A 14,116-nucleotide genomic window follows, 5' to 3' on the forward strand; every position below is an offset into this window, starting at 1 on the left:
AGGGAATGAGGAGATAACCTGATTAAATAGTTTCAGGGCCCGCATCGCCATGGTCTAGGACATTGATTCTTTTGAAGTCTTCCCCTGGTTCGGTTGATGTGTTTCAAGGTTATCTCTCTCATAGGAAAGATAACACTACAGGACAGGAATCAGAGGTGATGTTTACTAACATTCACTACCACAGCCTTCCTATAAGTAGTGATAGGATGAGGCAGCGATACAAGTCTAGCAGAAGCAACTCTGGAAACACAAGCTATTTAGTCTTGAATGCATTGATGTATTTGTATTTATTATGGATCCAAGGCATCAGCTACTCTTCCTACGGTCCAGCAAAATTAAGGCAGTTATACAAAGAAATGTATATATATTTTTACAACACATACACAGATTTCACTGCACACTGTGCGCCCTCAGGCCCCTACTCCAGCACTACCACATATCTACAGTACTAAATCCATGTTTATGTGTGTGTATAGTGCGTATGTTATTGTGTGTGTGGGTGTACGTGTCTGTGCCTATATTTGTGTTGCTTCACAGTCCCCGCTATTCCATAAGGTGTTTTTTTAATCTGTTTTTTAAAATCTAATTGTACTGCTTGCGTCATTTACTTGATGTGGAATAGAATTCCATGTAGTCATGGCTCTTTGTAGTACTGTGCACTTCCCATAGTCTGTTCTGGACTTGGGGACTGTGAAGAGACCTCTGGTGGCATGTCTTGTGGGGTATGCATGGGTGTCCGAGCTGTGTGCCAGTAGTTCAGACAGACAGCTCGGTGCATTCAACATGTCAATAGCTCTCATAAATACAAGTAGTGATGAAGTCAATCTCTCCTCCACTTTAAGCGAGGAGAGATTGGCATGCATATTATTAATATTAGCTCTCTGTGTACATCCAAGGCCCAGCTGTGCTGCCCTGTTCTGAGCCAAATGCAATTTTCCTAATTCCTTTTTTGTGGCACCTGACCGCATGATTGAACAGTAGTCCAGGTGCGACAAAACTAGGGTCTGTAGGACCTGCCTTGTTAATAGTGTTGATAAGGTAGAGCAGCGCTTTATTATGGACATACTTCTCCCCATCTTAGCTACTGTTGTATCAATTTGTTTTAACCATGACAGTTTACAGTTCAGGTTTACTCCAAGCAGGTCCAAGGATGTGCATAGTTCACCAAGCAAATAATGTGGATATATACAGTATACTGTATATACACTGCTCAAAAAAATAAAGGGAACACTTAAACAACACAATGTAACTCCAAGTCAATCACACTTCTGTGAAATCAAACTGTCCACTTAGGAAGCAACACTGATTGACAATAAATTTCACATGCTGTTGTGCAAATGGAATAGACAACAAGTGGAAATTATAGGCAATTAGCAAGACACCCCCAATAAAGGAGTGGTTCTGCAGGTGATAACCACAGACCACTTCTCAGTTCCTATGCTTCCTGGCTGATGTTTTGGTCACTTTTGAATGCCGGCGGTGCTTTCACTCTAGTGGTAGCATGAGACAGAGTCTACAACCCACACATGTGGCTCAGGTAGTGTAGCTCATCCAGAATGGCACATCAATGCGAGCTGTGGCAAGAAGGTTTGCTGTGTCTGTCAGCGTAGTGTCCAGAGCATGGAGGCGCTACCAGGAGACAGGCCAGTACATCAGGAGACGTGGAGGAGGCCGTAGGAGGGCAACAACCCAGCAACAGGACCGTTACCTCCGCCTTTGCGCAAGGAGGAGCAGGAGGAGCACTGCCAGAGCCCTGCAAAATTACCTCCAGCAGGCCACAAATGTGCATGTGTCTGCTCAAACGGTCAGAAACAGACTCCATGAGGGTGGTATGAGGGCCTGACGTCCACAGGTGAGGGTTGTGCTTACAGCCCAACACCGTGCAGGACGTTTGGCATTTGCCAGAGAACAGCAAGATTGGCCACTGGCGCCCTGTGCTCTTCACAGATGAAAGCAGGTTCACACTGAGCACATGTGACAGACGTGGGAGTCTGGAGACGCCGTGGAGAACGTTCTGCTGCCTGCAACATCCTCCAGCATGACCGGTTTGGTGGTGGGTCAGTCATGGTGTGGGGTGGCATTTGTTTGGGGGGCTGCACAGTCTCCCTCAGGAGACCATCCGCCACCTCATCAGGAGCATGCCCAGATGTTGTAGGGAGGTCATACAGGCACGTGGAGGCCACACACACTACTGAGCCTCATTTTGACTTGTTTTAAGGACATTACATCAAAGTTGGATCAGCCTGTAGTGTGGTTTTCCACTTTAATTTTGAGTGTGACTCCAAATCCAGACCTCCATGGGTTGATAAATTTGTTTTCCATTGCTCCTTTTTGTTTGATTTTGTTGTCAACACATTCAACCATGTAAAGAAAAAAGTATTTAATAAGAATATTTCATTCATTCAGATCTAGGATGTGCTATTTTAGTGTTCCCTTTATTTTTTGGAGCAGTGTATAATTAAAATTGTGTTTACCTACAGCATATACTGGGCATGTTGTATATTACCTCCAACTGATCTGTGAACTGTGTCCCTAACTCACATCCTATAGAGACGAAACATCCTAAGACAAATAGACTGTCACTAATATGAAGGATCAACCACGGCCACAACCAATCTCTACCAGAGATAACAGAACTCTTTTGATCCTTCCTCCAAATTCAAGTTCCTTGACTTGCACATCACTGAGGACCTGAAATGGTCCCACCACACCGACACCGTAGTGGAGAAGGCGCAACAGCGCCTCTACAACCTCAGGCGGCTGAAGAAATTCGGCATGGCCCATTAGACCCTCACAAACTTCTAGAGATGCACCATCGGGAGCATTCCATCGGGCTGCATCACCGCCTGGTACGGCATCTGCACTGCGCATCACTTGGGGCACGCTGCCTGCCCTCCAGGAAATTTATGCCACTCGGTGTGAAAGAATGGCCAAGAAGATCATCAAGGACCTCAGCCACCCGAGCCACGTTTTTTTTCACTCTGCTACCTTCTCATCAGACAGAGACGGCACAGATGCATCAAAGCTGGGACCAAGAGACTAAAAAACAGCTTCTATCTACAGTCCATCAGACTGTTGAACAGTCATCACTAGCTGGCTACCTGCCCGGTACACTGCCCTGTGCCTTGAGACTAATGCCCCATGTACTGTACAGAGCCATTTATTGCAGGTCAACTCATATTCTGTTTATATTCTCTTGTTTACATACGGTGTATGTATATACTGTATTCTCGACATAGCTCATCCTAATATACATAATGCACTACTGTACATACCATTCTCTTTTCCAAAATATATACCTTCCATACACAACACGTATTTATATTCTGGGTGTATTTATATTCTGGTCCACACACCACATATTTATATTCTGGGTGTATTTATATTCTGGTCTATACACACCACATATTTATATTCTGGGTGTATTTATATTCTGGTCTATACACACCACATATTTACATTCTGGGTGTATTTATATTCTGGTCCATACACCACATATTTATATTCTGGGTGTATTTATATTCTAGTCTATACACACCACATATTTATATTCTGGGTGTATTTATATTCTGGTCCATACACCACATATTTATATTCTGGGTGTATTTATATTCTGGTCCATACACCACATATTTATATTCTGGGTGTATTTATATTCTGGTCTATACACACCACATATTTATATTCTGGGTGTATTTATATTCTGGTCTATACACACCACATATTTACATTCTGGGTGTATTTATATTCTGGTCTATACACACCACATATTTATATTCTCGATTCTGACAAATGCTCACTCTATATCTATTCTGGATTGTTAATTGATCCCGTTTGTCATTTCTTTATATGGTGTCTTGTTTAGGTTTTGTGATTATTTGTGACATTTACTGCACTGTTGGAGCTAGTAACATAAGCATTTCACTGCACCTGCTATAACACCTGTAAATCTGTGTAAGTGGCCAAGTGACTCCATATTTACTGTGGCCTTCATGTACTCTGCAGATGATCAGTTACACACATAAAAGCATGCCTTCTTGTAATAAAACTATGATTAAATCCACTTCAAGGACACAAAGGCGATAAGTCATCTTGTTCCGTTGTCGATTTCTAACTTCATATCAAATCCGATATGGATTTGAAACATGTCAATACTATTTTCTTTGACTGTAAATTGACCATTAATCAGGCACAGCCTGTCCCCTGTATCATGGTATTTGATGCATTGCTGAGTGTGTGTGGTCTTGAGGGACTATGCGGGTTACATGGGACTATGTGGTGCGGTCTGGGGCAGCATGCAGCATGTCAGAGGATGAAGATGGATGTGGCTATACGCCAGCCACCCATTGGGGGAAATGGAGGCTAACGCAGCCCAGATGTGGTGTGATCCTGTCCCATTTGACAGGTGAGGGTCCCTGCAGGCTTAGAATGATGTGGATAGAGGGTTATTTATTTAATCCAATAAATACCCCTCTGTCCACTGTCTTGCTAATTAAAATGTTGGCGGAGTAAACATTTTCTAAAATGTTCTAGAATATTTTAGCATGTTAGTGAGATTAAAAATGACTGTAGGAATTACTAAAATTGCAGTTAAGATTTCTCTACTCAGACTGAAAGCCACCAACTGCAAATTGAGAAATCATGTGACTAAACTGAATAAAAAGAAGAAGAAACAACACTATGAAACAAAGATAAATGACATTTAGAATGATATTAAAAAGCTTTGGATCACCAAATTTTGGGCAGAAAGGCAAACTCCACTCCATCATTCATTGAATCAGATGGCTCATTCATTACAAAACCAATTGATATTGCCAACTACTTTAAACATTTTTTCATTGGCAAGATTAGCAAATTTAGACATGACGTGCTAGCAACAAACACTGACACAACACATCCAAGTATATATGACCTAATTATGAAAGACAAGCATGGAAGTGTTTGGAAAAGGTGAAAAAGTGATTGTTGTCTATCAACAATTACAAGCCAGAATTACAGACTTTCAGCATGTTTTTAGGGAAGGACATTCAACAAGCACAGCACTTACACAAATGACTGATGATTGGCTGAGAGAAATTGATGATAAAAAGACTGTGGCGGCTGTTTTGTTAGACTTTAGTGCAGTTTTAGACATTATCGATTATAGTCTGCTGCTGGAAAAATGTATGTGTTATGGCTTTACACCCCCTACTATTTTGTGGAGAAAGAGTTACCTGTCTAACAGAACACGGAGGACATTCTTTAATGGAAGCCTCTCCAACATAATCCAGGTAGAATCAGGAATTCCCCAGGGCAGCTGTCTAGGCCCCTTCTTTTTTCAATCTTTACTAACAACATGCCACTGGCTTTCAGTAAAGCCAGTGTGTCTATGTAAGCTGATGACTCAACACTATACACGTCAGCTACTACAGCGACTGAAATGGCTGCAACACTTAAAAAGAGCTGCAGTTAGTTTTAGAATGGGTGGCAAGGAATAAGTTAGTCCTAAACATTTCAAAAACTAAAAGCAACTAAACCTCAACTAAATATTGTAATGAATAATGTGGATATTGAGAAAGTTGGGGAAATTGAGAAAGTTGGGGTGACTAAACTGCTTGGAGTAACCCTGGATTGTAAACTGTCATGGTCAAAACATATTGATACAACAGTAGCTACTGTAAGATGAGGAGAAGTCTGTCCATAATAAAGCGTTATTCTGCCTTCTTAACAGCACTATCAATAAGGAAGGTCCTACAGGCCCTAGTTTTGTAGCACCTGGACTACTGTTCAGTCGTGTGGTCAGGTGCCACTTAGGAAAATTTAAATTGGCTCAGTGCAGGACAGCACGGCTGGCACTTAGATGTACACAGAGAGCTAACATTAATCATATGCATGTCAATCTCTCCTGGCTCAAAGTGGAGGAGAGATTGACTTCATCACTACCTGTGTTTGTGAGAGGTATTGACATGTTGAATGCACCGAGCTGTCTGTTTGAACTACTGGCACACAGCTCAAAGGAGATGATCGTGGACTACAAGAAAGTAGGGCTGAACACATCCCCATTCACATCACCAACAAACTGTCCACTGTCCGCAGCAGCTAATGGGGATCCATAATAAATACAAATATAAACACGTCCCTGGATGGGTGGTGTGGATATACAGATGTAGGATCTTAATTTGATCACTCTGTTCCTTCAATGCAGAAAAATGTAAAACCTGTAATGTATTTAAGGTTTAAAAAGGCATCTGAAGTAATCATTTCCACTTTGAAATTTCAGGCTTGATTTTCCCTTACAAAAATGTATCAATCCATACAAAAATATCCATGAATTATAATCCACATAATAATTCACATTTTCTGTTGCTGCCAGATTATTTTCCTGCTGTAGCATACTGGCTCAAATTAAGATCCTACATCTGTCTGTACACGCAGGTGTGTAAATACCCTTAGTGTAGCTACCCCTATGGGACAAGGCATTTCCGTTTGAACGTTTACAGGTGTTTTTAACGGCAGTAGTCAGACAACAGAGTGATTGAACTCTCCCATGACGACGGCATTGTATGTATGTGTGCGTTTATGCATGTGTGTGTGTGTGTGTGTGTGTGTGTGTGTGTGTGTGTGTGTGTGTGTGTGTGTGTGTGTGTGTGTGTGTGTGTGTGTGTGTGTGTGTGTGTGAATGATGGAGTATGCGGGTCCGTAGGTCCCATGTACATGAATAACCAAGACACACCTGCTGTCTCACTGCTAGGGTCAATGACTATTTGTGTGTCCCTGTCCTCAATGATACCCATTGGACAAAAGCAGCTGCGGTGTGTACTGTAATAAGTACAGTATAAGCGCATCAAGTGCATATTCCTGTTTTTCTGGTGTGTAGCTAAGACTTCCACACTTCTCTGAATGTTACCCCTGTATCAAACATTAACCTCATCCCCCCACTTTACCTGCCATGTATGTGGAGTGTTAGATGTTCAGGGACTGTGGTTTCAGATCAATGCATGACAAGTCTCTGCTCTGGTCAAGCTCATTAACTCAGGTTCAGCAGTGTCCTCAAATCACCTTCAACTCAAGTCCTGTAGATGACTCTGCTTTAAGAAGACTGAGAGAGTTGCATTGTAATGACTAGGCCAGAAAGTACTACCTAAACAATGGAACTTGACTCACATGCATACAGTATTTGTGGATTTTACTGCTAAGCAAATGTAGATTTACATAATATTTTACACATAACAGTTACAGGTAATATGAGGTTAAATCCCTGTGGCTAAGATGTCACTGATCTCGGTGTGAAGAGCTACATGTCAGAGCACAACTGGTCGTCTACGTCTGCCTCAACAGAATACACTGTTCAAACCCGTTTGTGTCTTACCTAACAGCTTTGTGGTCGAGGCACATACTTCTCTGAGGCAGCCAAAACATTGCTTTGTGTCGGTCTGGGCTGCACTACCGAAGGATTGTGAAGTGATGTCTGGTTTCTTCAGCTGTACCCTGATTACACATTTCTGCTGCCCAGTTATCTAACGTTCAGATCATCCTGTGTGTGTGTGTGTGTGTGTGTGTGTGTGTGTGTGTGTGTGTGTGTGTGTGTGTGTGTGTGTGTGTGTGTGTGTGTGTGTGTGTGTGTGTGTGTGTGTGTGTGTGTGTGTGTGTGTGTGTGTGTGTGTGTGTCTGCGTGTGCGTGCACATGTGTGTGTGTGAATGATGGAGTATGCGGGTCCGTAGGGCCCATGTGCACTAATAACCAAGACACAGATGCTGTCTCACTGCTAGAGTTGGTGACTTTATTTCTGTGTCCCTGTCCTCAATGATACCCATTGGACAAAAGCAACTGTGGTGTGTACTGTAATAAGTACAGTATAAGTGCATCAAGTGCATATTCCTGTTTTTCTGGTGTGTAGCTAAGACTTTCACACTTCTCTGAATGTTACCCCTGTATCAAACATTAACCTCATCCCCCCACTTTACCTGCCATGTATGTGGAGTGTTAGATGTTCAGGGACTGTGGTTTCAGATCAATGCATGACAAGTCTCTGCTCTGGTCAAGCTCATTAACTCAGGTTCAGCAGTGTCCACAAATCACCTTCAACTCAAGTCCTGTAGATGACTCTGCTTTAAGAAGACTGAGAGAGTTGCATTGTAATGACTAGGCCAGAAAGTACTACCTAAACAATGGAACTTGACTCACGCGCACACAGTATTTGGTGCATTTGACTGATAATGAAACATTTATTTACGTAATGTCTTACACAGTTTCAGTTAATATGAGGGTCAATCTCTCTGGCGGAAAAAATGTCACGTTGCTCTTCACCCCCGAGATCAATGTCAGAGTACAGCATGGCACCACTGGTCGTGTATGTACTTATGCCACAACAGAATACACTGTTCAATCCCGTTTGTGTCTTACCTAACAGCTTTGTGTTCGAGAGACAGTCAAAACATTGCTTTGTGTTTGGCTGGCCTGCACTACCCAGGATTGTGAAGGGATGTTCAGTCTCTTATAGGACGAGTCATGACTGGAGTACATTATACACATATAAAGTGGGTAAAACAGTATGTAAACATTATTAAAAACATTTAAGGATCGGAACCTTAATCTAACTGCCTGTAGCTCAGTACCTGAAGCAAGGATATGCATATTCTTGATACCATTTGAAAGTAAACACTTGAAGTTTGCCGGAAATGTGAAATTCATGTAGAAGAATATAACACATTAGATCTGGTGAAAAGTAAATACAAAGAAATAAATGTGTTATATTTTTTTCTTATTTAAAAAAAAATCATCTTTGACATGCAATACATTCAGATATTATTTCCCTTCAGAGGTGAATGTATCAACCCAGTTGCCATGATAGAAGTGTTTTGTTGTTGTCTCCTCAAACAATAACATGGTATTTTTTGCTCTAATAGCTACTGTAAATTGGACACTGCAGTTAGATTAACAAGAATTTAACATTTCTGCCCATATAAGACATGTCTATGTCCAGGAATTGGCTGTGTTTACAACGTCATTCTAGTCACATTATTGCATATTGAGAAACAACTGTCCTGGTTTAGGGACACCGATCCCGCAGAGGTATTAATGTGCCCAGTGTTCAATGACTATGTACATAGGGCAGCAGTCTCTAAGGTGCGGGGTAGAGTACAGGATGGTAGCCGGATAGTAACAATGACTAAGTTCAGGGCAGGGTACTGGGCGGAGGCTGGATGGTGGTGACTGTTTGGTCTGGAGATACAGTCTAAGCTGTTTCTCAGTCTCTCATCCCAGCATTGATGCACCTGTACTGACCTCGCCTTCTAGATGGTAGCGGGGTGAACAGGCCATGGCTTGGGTGGCACCGGGTGCTGTAGATGTCCTGGAGGGCAGGCAGTGGGCCCCTGGTGATGCATTGGGCTGACCACATCACCCTCTGGAAACCCCTGCGGTTGCAGACGGTGCAATTGCCGTACCAGGCGGTGATACAGCTCGACAGGATGCCCTCAATGGTGCATCTGTAGAAGTTTGTGAGGGTTATAAGGGCCAAGCCACATTTCTTCAGCCTCCCGAGGTTGAAGAGCTGCTGTTGCACCTTCTTCACCACGCTGTCAGCAGGGTAGTAGTGAAGGGTAAACGCACGTAAAACACCATTTACGTTACATTTTATTTGTGAAATAGAACTTACTCACTTTTTATTTTGTTAATGATTGTTTACCCATTTATTATTGCGTTCCCCGCATTGATCAATGCTCAGAACTCTAACATTCTTGAACAAATCAAATCAAAATTGTATTTGTCACATGCTCCGAATACAACAGGTGTAGACCTTACAGTGAAATGTTTACTTACAAGCTCGTAACTCCACTCCCAAAAAAATTAAGAGGAAAATAATTAAAATAATTAAAGAGCAGCAGTAAATAACAATAGCGGGGCTATATACAGGGGGTACCGGTACAGAGTCAATGTGCAGGGTCACCGGTGTCGAGGTAATTGAGGTAATATGTACATGTAGAGTTATTATAGTGACAATGCGTAGATAATAACAGAGAGTAGCAGCAGTGTAGAAGACAGGGGGGGGGACAATGCAAATAGTCTGGGTAACCATTTAATTTGCTGTTCAGGAGTCTTATGACTTGGGGGTAGAAGCTGTTTAGAAGCCTCTTGGACCTAGACTTGGCGCTCCAGTACCGCTTGCCTTGCGGTAGCAGAGGGAACAGTCTATGACTAGGGTGGCTGGAGTCTTTGACAATGTTTATGGCCTTCCTCTGACACCGCCTGATATAGAGATCCTGGATGGCAGGAAGCTTGGCCCCGGTGATGTACTGGGCCGTACGCATTACCCTCTGTAGTGCCTTGCGGTCTGAGGCCGAGCAGTTGCCATACCAGGCAGTGATGCAACCCGTCAGGATGCTCTTGATGGTGCAGCTGTAAAACCTTTTGAGGATCTGAGGACCCATGCCAAATCTCTTCAGTCTCCTGAGGGGGAATAGGTTTTGTTGTGCTCTCTTCACGACTGTCTTGGTGTGCTTGGACCATGTTAGTTTGTTGGTGATGTGGACGCCAAGGAACTTGAAACTCTCAACCTGCAGCCCCGTCAATGAGAATGGGGGCGTTCTCAGTCCTCCTTTTCCTGTAGTCCACAATAATCTCCTTTGTCTTGATCACGTTGAGAGACAGTTTGTTGTTCTTGCACCACACGGTCAGGTCTCTGATCTCCTCCCTATAGGCTGTCTCATCGTTGTCGGTGATCAGGCCTACCAGTGTGGTGTCATCAGCAAACTTAATGATGGTGTTGGAGTCTGTCTGGCTGTGCAGTCATGAGTGAACAGGGAGTACAGGAGGGGACTGAGCACGCACCCCTGAGGGGCCCCCGTGTTGAGGATCAGCGTGGCGGATGTGTTGTTACCTACCTTTACCAACTCGGGACGGCCCGTCAGGAAGTCCAGGGTCCAGTTGCAGAGGGAGGTGTTTAGTCCCAGGGTCCTTAGCTTAGTGATGAGCTTTGAGGGTACTATGGTGTTGAATGCTGAGCTGTAGTCAATGAATAGCATTCACAAATAGGTGTTCCTTTTGTCCAGGTGTGAAAGGACAGTGTGGAGTGCAATAGAGATTGTATCATTTGTGGATCTGTTGGTGCGGTATGCAAACTGGAGTTGGTCTAGGGTTTCTGAGATAATGGTGTTGATGTGAGCCATGACCAGCCATGTGTTGATGTGAGACATGATCTGAGTTCTAATCGAGCTTACTTTTCTGCGATTCAGGTATGCTCATTATATTCCCCTGCTCCCCCGGATATGCCAGCGTATTCATTCAGCAAATTCATTAACCACTCTGTCCAACAGCAAACTCTGCCCATGGCATAGGCCGAGACGTGAAACAACTATGGCCTTCTCCTTCAATGTTTTTTTTAAGGAGGCGAAGAGGAGATAGGACACAAGGAGTATGAAAATTAGATTCTTCCAGTGTCCTTGCGAGATGCTGGACATAACATCCCTCAAGTCATGCCGTGTCAACAGACATCCCCCCTAACAAAACAAACCAGACGCTCAGAGAATGAGTGTACAACTGGCAAATAGTCACTGATATTTCAGCCAGATGTGCTCTGGCTACTGTAGCTATAATCTTAACAAAAGATAGGCTACTATAAATTCTCATAAAATAATCTTGCTTTACAAAGAGTAGTGAGACAGACTAGGCAGGCTGCAATGCAGGAGGCAAAGGAGACACAGAAAGAGGAAGCAAGCTTAGAGAGGTTAGTAGTACAGTGGTTCCCAAACTTGCGGTCGGTGGACCCATGTGGGGTCCCCTAAAATTTAAATGGGGTCCCATAAGAGAATCTTTATTCTCATCAAACACATTTATAACTTGTTTCTCTTCAAATAGGTATAGAATACAACATTTTATAGTCCACTAAGGGCATTTTACACTGGTGCACTTTATCAGTTTACAATATAGAAAACTGAATTGCAGTGCAGCTCACAAGAGATACTAAGAGCATGAACGTAATTAAAAAGATAACACATTTAAACATAAACATCTGCACATCCTATTTTTCTGGACTTTTCTAGTGTCCATTCCAAATTAGCTATTTTGGGAGGGATGTGCATTTTGTGTCATTGTTAACTACAGGAAATTACGTTAGGCCTTCTTCCCTAAAGACCTGCATGAAAATGCAATCAAACAATACAGTCCTGAAAATGTAATATGTTTTGGTTTATATCGGTGGTTGTTCGTCTTCTCTCAATCGTCCCACTGAAGTTTATGGTTTACCCACCTATTTGTACCACTACATCTCTGGTTGTCAGTGATGTACAAGCCGATGAACATGAAGCTTTAGACCCTCTCTGCTGTGGCCACGTCGGGCTCTCTCTGCTGTCTCCTGAAGTCCACAATCAGCTTCTTTGTTTTGCTGACATTGAGGGAGAGTTTATTTTCCTGGCACCACTCCACCAGGGCTCTCACCTCCTCCCTGGAGGCTGTCTCATCGTTGTTGGTAATCAGGCCTACCACTGTTGTGTCATCAGCAAACTTGATGATTGAGTTGGAGATGTGCATGTCCACGCAGTCATGGGTGAACAGAGATTACATGAGGGGGTTGAGCATGTACCCCTGTGGGGCCCCCGTGTTGAAGATCGGCGTGGCAAAGGTGTTATAGCCTACCTTCAACATGTAAATAGAGTGAAAGTGCAGTCGTGTTGGAACTGTCATCACTGCTAGGAACATTAGCCTCGTCGAGGAAGCCTGGGGAATTTCCATGGAAGAAATAAGCTGAAGAGGGGTCGGAACCCTGTGTAAATCAGTGATACCTCGCAACAAATCAAATGGCTTGCATTTTACAATGTTTGCAGCACACTGGGTTTCACAGAATTTATGTTATTACGAGATGAGCTATAGCTGCAGCAAGAGGGGAGAAATGATCTACAATGCTGGCCATATCAATATTTTACATTTTGACATTTCTGAAGTGATATTTGGCTGTAAAGACTAGCATGAGGGACAGGAAGTAGATGGCAACAATGAGGTTCATTTTGAGAACAGTCAGCTAACCTTGTAAGCTACCTAGGTATAACTAGCTAGCTACTAGCTAGTTATATTTCTTTCATGATTATAAAGCCAACAAAATTTTAATAAAAACAGCATATTATTGACCTAAAAGGCTGGCAGTGTTAGCCCAGTCACTATCTTATCCTTCAGTAAGGCCATTCTACTGCCAATGTTTGTCTATGGAGATTGCATGGCTGTGTGCTCGATCTTATACACATGTCTGCAACGGGTGTGGCTGAAATAGCCATATCCACTCATTTGATGGGGTGACCACATACTTTTGTCTATATAGTGTATGTGATTAATCAACATTGACAGTAGTTCATTTTGAAAAATAGTTTAACAATTAAAACAACTTTAAACACTTCACTTGAAAGAATCAACACTTCCTCACTTCAAAATGTACAAATCAGCTAACTGGTATGTAAAGATTAGATATCTTAGTCTAAACAACAATAGATAACTGAGTAGAAACAAGTAGGATAAAGCAGGATTTCTAGTGAACAAAAAAATTATATTCCAGCCCAGCAATAGCACACGTGATTATCAACTCATTAGATTTGGTAGCAAAGCGCAGCCATGTGGACGAATGGAGACAAGGAGTAAAGTATGTTTGTCACCAGAGCGGTTTAAAACATGTTGTGATGTTTAACTTTCCCAGCGTAATCCACTGTTAATTTCATGAAAAATTAATCGCAGGCCGTCGGCCACACTTGATGACTTTTTACTATAACTTTGACTATCCTACCGATCCTCGACTTCGGCGATGTCATTTACAAAATAGCCTCCAACACTCTACTCAGCAAACTGGATGCAGTCTATCTCAGTGCCATCCGTTTTGTCACCAAAGCCCCATATACCACCGACCACTGCGACCTGTATGCTCTCATCGGCTGGCCCTCGCTACATATTCATCGCCAAACCCACTGGCTCCAGGTCATCTATAAGTCTTTGCTAGGTAAAGCTCCGCCTTATCTCAGTTAACTGGTCACCATAGCAACACCCACCCATAGCACGTGCTCCAGCTGGTATATCTCGCTGGTCATCCCCAAAGCCAACACCTGCTTTGGCCGCCTTTCCTTCCAGTTCTGTGCTGCCAATGACTGGAACGAATTGTAA

The sequence above is a fragment of the Oncorhynchus tshawytscha genome, linkage group LG25 (assembly GCF_018296145.1).
Source record: "Oncorhynchus tshawytscha isolate Ot180627B linkage group LG25, Otsh_v2.0, whole genome shotgun sequence".
NCBI lineage: Eukaryota > Metazoa > Chordata > Actinopteri > Salmoniformes > Salmonidae > Oncorhynchus > Oncorhynchus tshawytscha.